At 39.7% G+C, this 12,432-nt stretch overlaps 1 protein-coding gene and 1 pseudogene across 1 annotated transcript in view; both read left to right on the top strand.

Annotated features, from left to right (window-relative positions):
* LOC149995339 (uncharacterized) overlaps nt 1-12,432 on the top strand; it is a 54,469-nt gene that overhangs the window by 21,481 nt on the left and 20,556 nt on the right.
* Nucleotides 5,376-6,178, top strand: LOC149995340 (uncharacterized; annotated as a pseudogene).

Raw genomic sequence — 12,432 nt, 5'->3', positions numbered from 1 at the left:
TTGTCCTGGAAGCGCTTTCTCTGCCCTTCTATTCTGAATGACGGCTTTGCTGGATAGAGTAATTGTGGTTGTAGGTTTTTCCTTTTCATTTCTTTGAATATTTTTTGCCAGTCCCTTCTTGCCTGCAGAGTTTCTTTTGAGAAATCAGCTGATAATTTTATTGGGACCCCTCTGTATGTGATTCTCTTTTTCTCTCTTGCTGCATTTAAGATTCTCTCTTTATTCTTAATTTTTGACATTTTGATTACAATGTGTCTTGGTGTCGTTCTCCCTGGGTCCAGATTTTTGGAACTCTCTGTGCTTCCTGGCCCTGTAAGTCTATTTCCTTCCCCAAGTTAGGGAAGTTCTGCTTCACAATTTTTTCACACAATTTTTCAATTTCTAGTTCTTCTTCACCTCTGGAAGCCTTATGTTGCCCTGCTTATAGCTGTCCCAGAGGTTTCTGAGCCACTCCTCATTTTCCTCACTTCTCTTTTCCTCTTTCTGCACTGGTTGACTGTGCCTTTTCTGTGTTCCAATTTGTTGATTTGATCCCTGGCTTTATTGCCCTCGATACTTGCTTCGTATGTGTTTTTGTTCATTTCACCAGAACTAGCCTTCATTCCTTCCCCGTCTTGTTTAAGATCTGCTGTTAGGTCTGTAAGCATTTTTATAACCAAAGGTCTAAACTGAGCCTCAGGAAGATTTCCTATCTGCTGCACCGTTAGATTAGATATTTGCTGTCTGATCAGCTGCTTCACCAGGATCTCTGTCATGATCTGTGCCATCCTGACTGTTTTGTGTTTACCTTTGCTTCCTGGGCGGGGCTGTCACACCTCCTACACTACCGGGGGCGGAACCTCATGCACTCGTCACAACTATGCGACCCATATCACCAAACTGTGGCTTTTCTGTGGGGGTGGGTATCCAAGTTGGATTCCTGCTGTTCACTCTCCGCTGAGAGACCTGGAGCCTCCTCCTCCGTCCCCACCCCCTCCGGTTCTCACAGTCAAAGGCAATGGAGGTTTGCCTTTCCCGGCGTTGGAATCACAAGATGATGGGTCTGGTCTGCAGCCAAGGGTGCTCCCCAGGCGCTTCTTGCCTCCCCCTAAATACAGGTGTCTGTGCTTACTACCATCCTGCCTCAATTGCTTCTGCTTCCACGGACAGCACAGCTTGACCTCTTCCCTGGCTTCGCCCCTCCTACCTGTCTGGACAAGCACCACTTCTTTATATCTTCTTACGTTGGACTTCCATCTATTTTCTTGAACTTTTGGTTATTTCTGGTTTTGCGGTAGTTGTATTCCTTCTTAGTTGTGGAGGGAGACGGAGCATGTCAGTCTAGGCCTCCATCTTGGCCAGACATCTCCTGTGTTTGTTTGCTATCATGTCCCAGGCCGAGCTGTCGCTTCTACTATGTTGTAAGGGGCAGAGCCTTAGGGATTTGTCAGTACAGGGTAACCTGTTTCACCACGGTGTAGCGCTGTATGTGGGGGAGGGGTCTGAGAGGGAACAATGCCACCTGTCCAGCACTTGCCCCTTTCCCAGGCACTTTGCCCACTTTTCATATGGGACTGGCACTCCTCTAGCTGTTGCCTTGGCCATCGTTCCCACAGTGGGTGGGTCTGTGGACAATCCAGGACCATGGGGGCCCTTTAACAACGGGACTCTGCTCAGAGACTGGCAGTTTCTGCCTCCGTCCCAACCCCCACTGGTTTGCACAGTCAAAAGCAATGAGGCTTCATTTTCCCTGGTGCTGGGACAGTGAGCTACTCGGTCTGGTGAGGTTCTGTTAATGCTCCCCAGGTGTCCCTCCTGACTTTTTAAAACGTGTAACTACACTTTCCACCAGCCTGCTGCTGTTGCCGCTGCTGCCACCAGCACACCGTGTCCTCTCTGCCCCAGCTCCACCTCTCCTACCTGCCTGGATGAGTATATCTTCTTTATATCTTTGTTTGCTGGACTTCCATGCAGTTTGATTTTCTGGAACTTCTGGTTGTTTCTAGTTTTGAGGTAGTTTTTCTCCTTCTTAGTTGTGGAGGGAGACGCAGCATGTTTGTCTACACGTACTCCATCTTGACCAGAATTCCTGGTTTACTTTTAATGTTAATTAACAATATATCTGTGGCCTTTTAAAAAACTGCTGTTTTTTCATGTTGTTTTCTAAAATATCTATATATATTTTTTTAATATTAAAGTCTTATAAAATATAACCCTGGCTGGTGTGGTTCACTCAATTGAGCTCTGGCCTGCGAACTGAAAGGTCACTGGTTCTGTTCCTAGTCAGGGCACATCCGTAGATTATGGGCCGGGTCCCTTGTTGGTGGTGTGATTGAGGCAACCAATCAATGTATCTGTCACACATGGATGTTTCCCTCTTCTCTTTGTCCCTCTCTTCCCCTTTCTCTAAAAACCAATAAAGAAAATCTTAAAAAAGAAAATAATTTTAAAAGGATGTATAAAATATATGATTTCTACTATTTTCTTCCATTTCTCAGGTTGTGTTTTTAATCCCTTGTGTATTTGCCTTAATGTGCAGGAGTTTTCATAGTTGCTGTAATCCAAATGTCTATATTTACTTAGTATTGTTTTTGCTTTGGTAGTGTAAACAAAAAGTCTCATAAAATCTTTTCCGGACATTTTTTGTATCGTTGATATTGCTCTTTGGTCCTTCAGTTTCTGTGGCCTTTCATCAACTATCAACTCCTTTTAGTTTTTGTTTTTTTGTATGTACAGTGTATTGATTGTTTATTGATGTGGTTTTAGCACTCTATGTCATGCAAAACAGAAATACATATTCCAAGGATGCCCATAAATAGCAAGATCATTGAACACACTGTATTCTACATCTCTCTAGAGTAGAACTGGGTATTTGGGGAGTTTTGTTATAACATTGCCATTGTGTACCAGGGGATGTGAGTGGTATGGTTGTCAAGAGTAAGCACCTGTTTGTTTCTTTTGATTGACTTTGTCTCATTGCGCCTTTCTTGGTCTTACTTTGAACATTTAACATTTTGAAGGACTGAAAAATGTAATATATTCACACTAGCCATCAGATAGATGCAAATTAAAACCACAGTGAGATATCACCTTGTACTGGTCAGAATAGCCATCATTAACATATCAACAAACAAGTGCCAGCAAGGATGTGGAGAAAAGGGGACCCTAGTGCACTGTTGGTAGGAATGCAGACTGTTGCAGCCAGAATATGGAATTTCCTCAAACAACTAAAACTGGAACTGCCTTTTGATCCAGTAAACCACTGCTAAGATTACAGTATTCCCTCACTTATTGTGGGTATTACATTCTAGACCCGCCTCCCCCCCCCCCACGATAGGTGGAAATCCACGAAGTAGGAACCTTACATTTATTTTAGTATTTATATATATTTTAAGGCTTTACAAACCCTTCCCGCACACTTATAAACCAGTCCCAGTCCCTTATTAACTTTTTCCACTCCCTGATTCACATTTTCCACACTTTTATAAACACTACTATGTTCTTAAACATATTCAACACTCTTAAACCTATGTTACTTTAACAACATATGTATACAGTACCGCAAAATCCCGTTTTATAGCGAAAAATCCATGATGAATAACTAAATATAATATTTTTAAAAATCCCGCGATACAGTGAGGCCACAAGAAGTGAACCGCGATATAGAGAGGGACTACTGTATACCCGAAGAATCCGGAAACACCAATTTAAAAGAACCTCTGCACCCCTGTGTTCATAGCAGCGCTACTCACAATAGCCAAGTGCTGGAAACAAGTGCCCATCAGTGGAGGAGTGGATCAAACCCTGGTGCATTTACACAGTAGAATACTACAGACCAGGAAGAAAGAAGGAACTCCCACCTTTTACAAGAACATGGGAAGAACTGGAGAGTATTATGCTTGATGAAATAAGCTAGGTGGCAAAAAATAAATAGCATATGATCTCACCTAATATAGGAACCTAATGAACAAAACTAACAAATAGAAACAAGGAACAGACTGATAGTGGCCAGTGGGGAGTGGGAAGGAGAAAAAGGGGGAATAAAGGGAAGGGTCGATTCGAGAGACTAGTATAAATCACCCATGCACATGGACAACAGAGTGGGGAATAATTGTGAGAGAGGGGCAAGGTGAGCTGGATATGGGAGAGAAATGGAGGCGGGGAATGGGAAAACTATAATAGAAAAAAATATATATATATTCAATAATTGTTTCACTTCAATGTACACTGACCTGAGTGTTGTACCTGTGAGCCTTTATTTTTTGTCTTTTAGCTATGTCGTATGAAGATAACCAGGTCTTGTTGCAAAAGCCAAGAATAGAAGATTTATTCTCTGAAGTAACACTAGTAAGACATGAAAGGTGTACCTATGATAATGTAATGAAAGGCTGATAAGAAAGTGCGTCAGAAGAAAAATGGAAGTTAAAATGGACTTAAAAACTGAGGATTCATAATAAAATCCTTGTTACCAAAAAAGGCAAAAACTAAAACATATTTGGGGAAACTCCCACTTTAAGGCAGTGACATTTGCAAATCAACAAATTCCGAAATGTGAAGCCCAATAACATTTTCTAAGAGTATGTATACTTTTAAAGGCAGTCTGGAAAATCTGTGAAGCCTCCTAATTCATGGTGGGAATAATCATTTGAATCGTCCTAAACTAGAGTGGGATTCAACTGTCAGTCAAAAATTTGTAAATTTGTGAATTCTAATGCACATGTAAAATTTAAATGCATTCTATTTGGCAATCATTTATTAAGAAATAATTACACTTCATTGAGAAATATTTTCTTTACTCCAATATATAATATTTTATGAACTTGGGAGCGATTTTTGATGCAACCAACATAGCTTACTTAATAGGACTCACAGAACAGTTATTTGGGAATAATCATGTTTAATGAAATTTTAGGTGACATAAAAGCCTTTTCTATCTTCAAGGATTACCAGCATACATGGAATGAAAACAGAGGTTATCAATGTACTGAAAGCTGGAAAATTGTTAACCACCAGTCAAATAGTAATAAATGTAAGAATATTCATCTTCCATAAAACCATTGTGAATGTGAAAAAGTCTTTGACCAAATGTCAAATCACAAAAAACATCTTGTTATTCCTATTGTGGAGAAGACAAATGAATGATGTGAGTGTGTCACAATTTTTAAGCAATCTTCAAGTAGTACTGAGGCAAAGAATATTGCTATTGGGAAAGAAGTTTACAAATGTTTTCCATGTGGGAAACTTTCCAGTAAAATATTTAATGTAAATGGACTTAAGAAAATCTGTACAGGAGAAATACATAAATGTAAAGAAGGTGGTAAATCATCTAACTGGTCTTCAGGTCGTACTTTAGATCAGAAAATACATACTGGACATTAGCCATTTATGTGTAGAAAATGTGCGAAGTGTTTCGGCGAGTCTCAGCCATTACTTTTCAACAGAAAATTCATACTGGAGAGAGGCCTTATAGATGTAGAGAATGTGGAAACCCTTTTAGGCATCCTAAACCCTAACTCAATATCAGAATATACATATTGGAGAAAAGCCTTATAGAGAATGTGGTAAAGCCATTTGCTGGTCCTCACTGCTTACAAAGCATCAGAAAATTCATATGGGAGAGAAGCCTTATAAATGTAGTGATTGTGGTAAAGCCTTTTGCTGGTCCTCAGTGCTTAGAAACCATGAGATAATTCATACCAGAGAGAAGCTTTATAACTGTAGAGAAGGTGGTAAAGCTGTTAGCCAGCCCTCACACGTGGCCCAACATCAGAAAATTCATATTGGAAAGAAGCCTTATAAGTATGGAATATGTGGCAAAGCCTGTAGGGACTCTTCCACCCTTAATTGACATCCAAATATACAGACTGGAGAAAATCCTTATAAATATAGTGAATGTGGTGAAGCTTTTCACCAGTCCTCAGCCCCCTAACATCACAAAATTCATACTGGAGACAGGCCTTATAAATGTAGTGAATGTGGGAAAGCCTTTTGCCGGTCCTCAGTGCTTAGTCAACATCAGGAAATTCATACTGGAGAGAAGCTTCATTAGTGTATACAATGTGGCAAAGCCTTTCGGGATTCCTGAAACCTTACTCAACTTCAGCGAATTCATAATGGTGAAAAGCCATGTAAATGTAGGGAGTATGGTAAAGCCTTTAAGCGGTCCTCTGCTTTTATCATCAGAATCATCTTACTTTAGGGAAAACATAAATATGGACTATGTGGCGAAGTCTTTATTCACTTCTCAAAACTTAGTCCATATCACATCATTCATACTGGTGACAGACCATATAAATATAAGGTAAATGTGTAACCTTTAAATCAGCAGAATTGTCTTATCCAACATGAGAGTATTCATTCTGGAGGAAAACTGTTCAAATATAGAGAATCTGACAAAGCTTTTAACTTGTGCTCAAAACTTAGCCAACATGAGGAATTCATGCTGGAGGGATAGAAAAAATATGAGGAATTTAAGAAAAACTAACCATTTTCAATCCTCATTCAATATCAGGGATTATTTAAAAGAGAAGTCTTGAAAATGTAATAAATTTGGTAAAAGTTCTTAATGTTTTTCATACCTCTGTCAATATCTCAAAATTGATACCGGAGAGAATGTAGCAAAGAGAAAAATGTGGCAAAGCTGTACCCATTTGCAAACCCTACTCATTATTAGTATTGATTTTGTGTCTAGGACTCCTTACCTGGACCAGAGACTCTATGGTTTTAGTTTTGTTACAGGACAACGTCCAGTGTACAGAACACCCATAGGAATACAATCTCAGCTAGATGAGAGTTGTTCCATTTACAGGTACTACTGTGAGGAACACTGAAGAGGTGTATTGATGCAAATATTGCCTACATTCGTGTACATTGTGTTCATTTAAAAAAAAAAACATATTCTCCTTAGATTTAGAGGTTATTCTGTCTTGTGTCAAGAATCACCACCAGGCAAGTTGACAGGGAGACAGAACAGTGGGGACAGAACATTCTCAGGACATGTGGGATTATGTGAGTTGATGTTCCTGCAGTCCACATAAATTGAATATACATATTTAAATGCACAAGCACTGATAGTGAATGTGTTTATAGAACAAGGCTGAGTATAGAGCCTGAGGTGTATTGAGTCACAATGGCTACTGTGTAGACTGACAGTGGGAGGCACATGATGTTAGAGAAATAATGAGTGTTTAGATTTTGTGCAGCCTGGCGGGTCAATGTAGATTTCTGGTTTACTTTTTGTGTAATAGAAAAGCATTGGTGGATATGTTGCCGAGATGGAACCCAGTTCACCTTCTACCTTGCAAGACTGCCCTCTTGCTCTGTTACAAGTAGACTATAGGTGAGCAAAGCTGGAAGCAATGGGTGTGAGGTGGTGCTGGTTTGTATCGGAGGGTGGTGGTGGAGGTACTGGTAAGTGCTGGATTCTGGTTATATTTTAAGTGATTTGCTGGTAGATTGGGTGCATTGTTGTGAGAAAAAGACTGCTAAGTTTTAAGCCTGAAGATAGAACGATGGAGCTGCCTTTAAATGAGATGAGGGAAATTCTAGGACAGTCAAGTTTCAGGAAAGAGCAAGAATTCGGTTCTGAGAGTAAACTTCACATGATGTGTTTGTCACCCACGTGGGGAGATCAAGTGGACAGTAGGACATCAGTTGCCTATCAGGCTGAGATCTATCTCAGCTCCTTCTTCCACCTCGAACACCTCTTTGTTCTGAACTATGTTTCATTCTCCTTTCTATGACCTCACTCCCTAGGCTACAGTAGACTAGAACAAATTGTGAGGTTATGAGTTAGGCCCTTTTCCCCAGAGCCAGAGATGGATCCAAGGCAGACTGACTTAGGCTTTGGTATACTAGCTTAGACTCCATGGTGAGTTTGTATGTAGGACTTATTCCCAAGATTCGACAATGGACCAAGACAGACTATGCAGAACTAGAAAGGACTGGGCTGGGCTAGACTACAGTGTGACATTCATGGGTAGTTGTTTATCCCAAGGACAATCAAAGAGGCAGGGAAGACTAGACTAGACTAGAATGTGAGGTTGGTAGGTAGGCTTGTTCCCCCAGAGCTGACCATCAAGTGAAAAGGCAGACTGACTAGAATAGTCTTAGGTGTTTGTTAGTGCGTGGCAACCCATTTCACCACTTTGTGGTGCTGTATGTGGGGGAGGGGATAGAGAGGGAACAATGCCACTTGCTCAGTACTTGTTCTTCTCCCATCACTTCAACCAATTCCCATATACAACTGGTGCCCATCTAGCTGTTGCCCTGGTTGCAGTTCCCAGAGTGGGTGTGTTTGTCGATGTTCTATGACTGTGGGCCCCTCTAAACATAGTCATAATTATAGGCAGTTTCTTCTGCTACCCCACCCCCACTGGTTTTCACAACCAGAAGAACTGCCACTTTATTTTTCTGGCCCTGAAATGTGAACCGAGCAGTCTGGCCTGGGACTGGGATCACCTTCTTGGTGTCCCTCTTAGGTTTTATAATGTGTGACTGCTCTTTCTGATGGCCGGCCACAGCCACTGCCTTGCTGCTGCCACTACTGCCACCACATCCATAAAAAAGGTCCACTCAGCCCCAGCTCTGCCCTTCCTTCGTGTGTGGATGAGTATTAATTCTCTATATCTTTGTTTGTTGGACTTCCATGAAGATAGATTTTCCGGTAGTTCTGGTTGTTTTTTGTTTTGAGGTAGCTCTAATCCTCACGATTGTGGAAAAAGGCAATGTGTATCTACCTATGCCTCCATCTTGACCAGAAGTCCAGGAGAGTCCATTTAGGGGTCCCACATGGTGCTAGAATGTACATAACCTCATCCAATCTGGGAACCATCATCAGGGGAACAGTTAGAGGGGTGCCAGTGGCATATGGGAGTGGGCAAAGTGCCTAGAAAAGGGAAGAATGTCTAGCACATGGCAGTTCCCTCTCTGACCACCCCCCTATAGACAGCACCACAAAGCAGTGGAACTCCTTGTCCCACTCTGATGAATACCTAAGGTTCTGCCCCTTACAATGTAATAAGCGCTGAACCTCTGCCTAATACACAGAAGCAAAAGCAGGGAGGCTGTCAAATTGAGGAAATAAAGAAATATGACCCAAGGGAAAGAACAGATCAAAACTCCAGAAAGAGAACTAAGCGAAAAAGAGATAGCCAACCTATCAGATGCAGAGTTCAAAACCCTGGTGATAAGAATGCTCACAGAAATGACTGAGTAGGGCCAGAACATAAGGGAAGTAGTGAAGGTTATACAAAGTGAAATAAAGAAAACTATACAAGGAACCAACAGTGATGGGAAGGAAGCCGGGATTCAAATCAACTATTTGGAACATAGGGAAGAAATAAACGTTCAACAAGAACAAAATGAAGAAACAAGAATTAAAAAATAATAATAATAATAATGAGGAGAGTTAAGAAAGTGTCTGGGACATCTCCAAATTGCTAACATCAGAATCATAAGGTGCCAGACTGAGAAGAGGAAGAGCAAGAAATTGAAAACTTATTTGGAAACATAATGGAGGAAAACTTGCCTTACAAGTCCAGGAAGCACAGGGAAGCCCAAACAATTTGGACCGTAAGAGGACTACACCAAGAAACATCATAATTAAAATGCCAATGGTTGAAGGTAAAGGTAGAATCTTAAAAGCAGCAAGAGGAAATAAGAGAGTACCTACAAAGCGATTCCCATAAGACGACCAGGTGATTTCTCAAAAGAAACTTTTCAGGCAAGAAGGGACTGGCAAGAATATTCAAAGTGATAAAAACCAAGGACCCATAAACAAGATTACTCAATCCAGCAAAGCTATCATTTAGAATGGAAGGGCAGATAAAGTGCTTCTGAGATCAGGTAAAGCTAGAAGAGTTCATCATTGCCAAGCTATTATTATATGAAATATTAAAGGGACCTTTTTAAGAAAAAGAAGACCAAAACTATGAATAGCAAAATGACAAATTCACAACTATCAACAACGGAATCTATCAAAAAAATAAAAAATAAAAAACTAAGCAAAAGACTAGAACATGGTCAGAACCATAGACAAGGATATCATATGGAGGGTTATCAGTGGAAAGGAGGAAAGAGGAGAATGGGGGAAAAGGTACAGAGATTAAGAAGCATAATTGATTGGTATAAAATAGACAGGGGAATGTTAAGAATAGTAGCGGAAATGGAGAAGCCAGAGAACTTGATGCATGACCTATGGACACGAACTAAGGGGGAGGATTGCTGGTGGAAGGGCGGTACTGGGCGGAGGGGAGCTAAAAGGAAAAAATTGGGATAAGTGTAATAATAGAATCAATTAAATATATCTAAAAATGTATATAAAAGGGACAGGTTAACTTAGATGCCCTTGGAATCTGCACCACTGTGTAGCGTAAGGAAAGCCCTGTTATAGCATTGATTTGTGACATTGATGCAAATATTAATTTATTTGAAAATGAGGAAACACATTGATAATAAAAATAAGGAAATTAGAACAAAAGGATTCAAAGGAAGATCTGCAAGACACATTTGCACACCTGTGTCGATTGTGGCATTACTCACAATAGCCTGTACAGGTGAAAGAAAACCCATGTGAATGGATAAATAGATTTAAAAATGTATTATATACCTACAGTGGAATACTGCTCTGCCAGGAAATAGAAAAAAAGTCTTGCCTTGGCTAGTGTAGCTTAGTGAATTGTACACCGCCCTGTGACCCAAATAGTCTGTGGTTAAATCCCCAGTCAGGGCACATACCTAGGTTGCAGGCCAGGTCCCCATTTTGGGGGCATGTGAGAGGCAACCATACATTGATGTCTATTTCCCTCTTTTTCTCCCTAGCCTTCTCTCTAAAAATAAATAAAATATTTGAAAAAAAAGAGAAAAAATCTTATCACCTGATACCACAAAGACAAACACTGAGGACATTTTTTAAGATGAAGTACATGAGTCACAAAAAAACCACATTATAGAATTCCACCTAAGTGAGTATCTAATGGAATCTACCTCATAGGAAAAAATAAAAGGCAGTTATCTGGACCTTGGTTTCTGCACCAAATAATTTCCCATTTCTCCCTTGAGTGCAAGAATCTGGAAGGCTACCATACTAAGCAGTCCCCAAAACATGCTAAACTAATGAAGAATAAAGAAATCCTGCCAGTGTAGTAGGACCTCTGGAGGAAGTCATCCTCACCCAGGGAGACCAGGTTCCTGTAGCTCTCCATTTCACATCTGAGTACAATTTCCACTAGGCTGGGATCAGGCACTCCAACTGCTCCTGAGAGAAATCTATGGCCACATCTTTGGAGGTCAAAGATCCTTGGAAAAAAAAGAGACATTTACCATGGAGCCATAGGCAGTCTTTATACTGACATCCAACATGAAATAGTGTTAGAAAAAGTAGTTTTGACATAGGAGAGTAACCTGAAATATCTCATAAAATCATATTGATCCAGTAATATTCTCTAATGTATTTTCTAACACTGAGAAATGAGGATGGTACATGTCTACAAATCCACTGCAGATACTTTTCTTTTCATAAAAATAAAATTGATAATGAAGTAATAGACACAGGTATATGGACTGTTGAGTGTTGTATTTTTATCCTTTGAATCAATTTTGTATATTTCTCAGCTGAGAGAGGCATGGCAAGTAGGAAGTGTAAGTACTTCATGTTTAATTTGAACAGTAAAGATCTGTAGATTTGTAAAAATGCAGGTTCTGATTCAGAAGCTCTGGGGTGGGGTCTCTGTGTTCACATCTTTAATAAGTTCACTTTTTTCCTAGTGACAGCAATGTTTCTGGTAATATGCCACACTTCTGAATACCACACTAAGGAAACCACAGAAAATAATTCATACATGATGTTGATTTGAAGGACTTGTATAAAATTTACAGTTGTAAAAAATTAAGAAACACAGCAGCCAAAATTTTATTTGAAAAATTTGTATATGTAATCTTAGAATACGATTATTCTTCCTGTGTTATGAGACTATTTTTTTGAAACATACAATAAAGGGTGAACCTTGACTTTTACTCAGACTTGATCTACAATTTTTCAAAAAAACACAGGCAAATACACATAAGGAAACCTCATGAATATTTACCGCACTTTCTATAACTGAGAAGAAGAAACACATCTATAGAATAGAAAGAATAAATAACTCAAATGTTAACATTTTGTACAGAAAGACATGTAGAAACTAGATATAAATGAAATGAGAGAAAACATTTGATGTCGATGAAATTGAGATTATTTTGCAATTTTGGAAATCTCATAAAATTTACTTATGGATGATACCCTTTGTGTTTTAAAGACACAATAGTGGAGGAATACATATAATGATTAAAAAGTTAAAGCTAGTGTTAATTTTTCATTTATCATTTTTGGGTATGATTAGTGGAGTTACATCATAGAGACTGAACTGAATTTAACCTACATTAATATGATGTCAGAACACAGAGGCAGCTAGA

Source organism: Furipterus horrens, unplaced genomic scaffold (genome assembly GCF_987537825.1).
Source record: "Furipterus horrens unplaced genomic scaffold, mFurHor1.1.pri manual_scaffold_13, whole genome shotgun sequence".
Classification (NCBI taxonomy): domain Eukaryota; kingdom Metazoa; phylum Chordata; class Mammalia; order Chiroptera; family Furipteridae; genus Furipterus; species Furipterus horrens.
The sequence above is the reverse complement of the archived record's forward strand: the minus strand, read 5'-3'. Positions and strand labels throughout refer to the sequence as shown.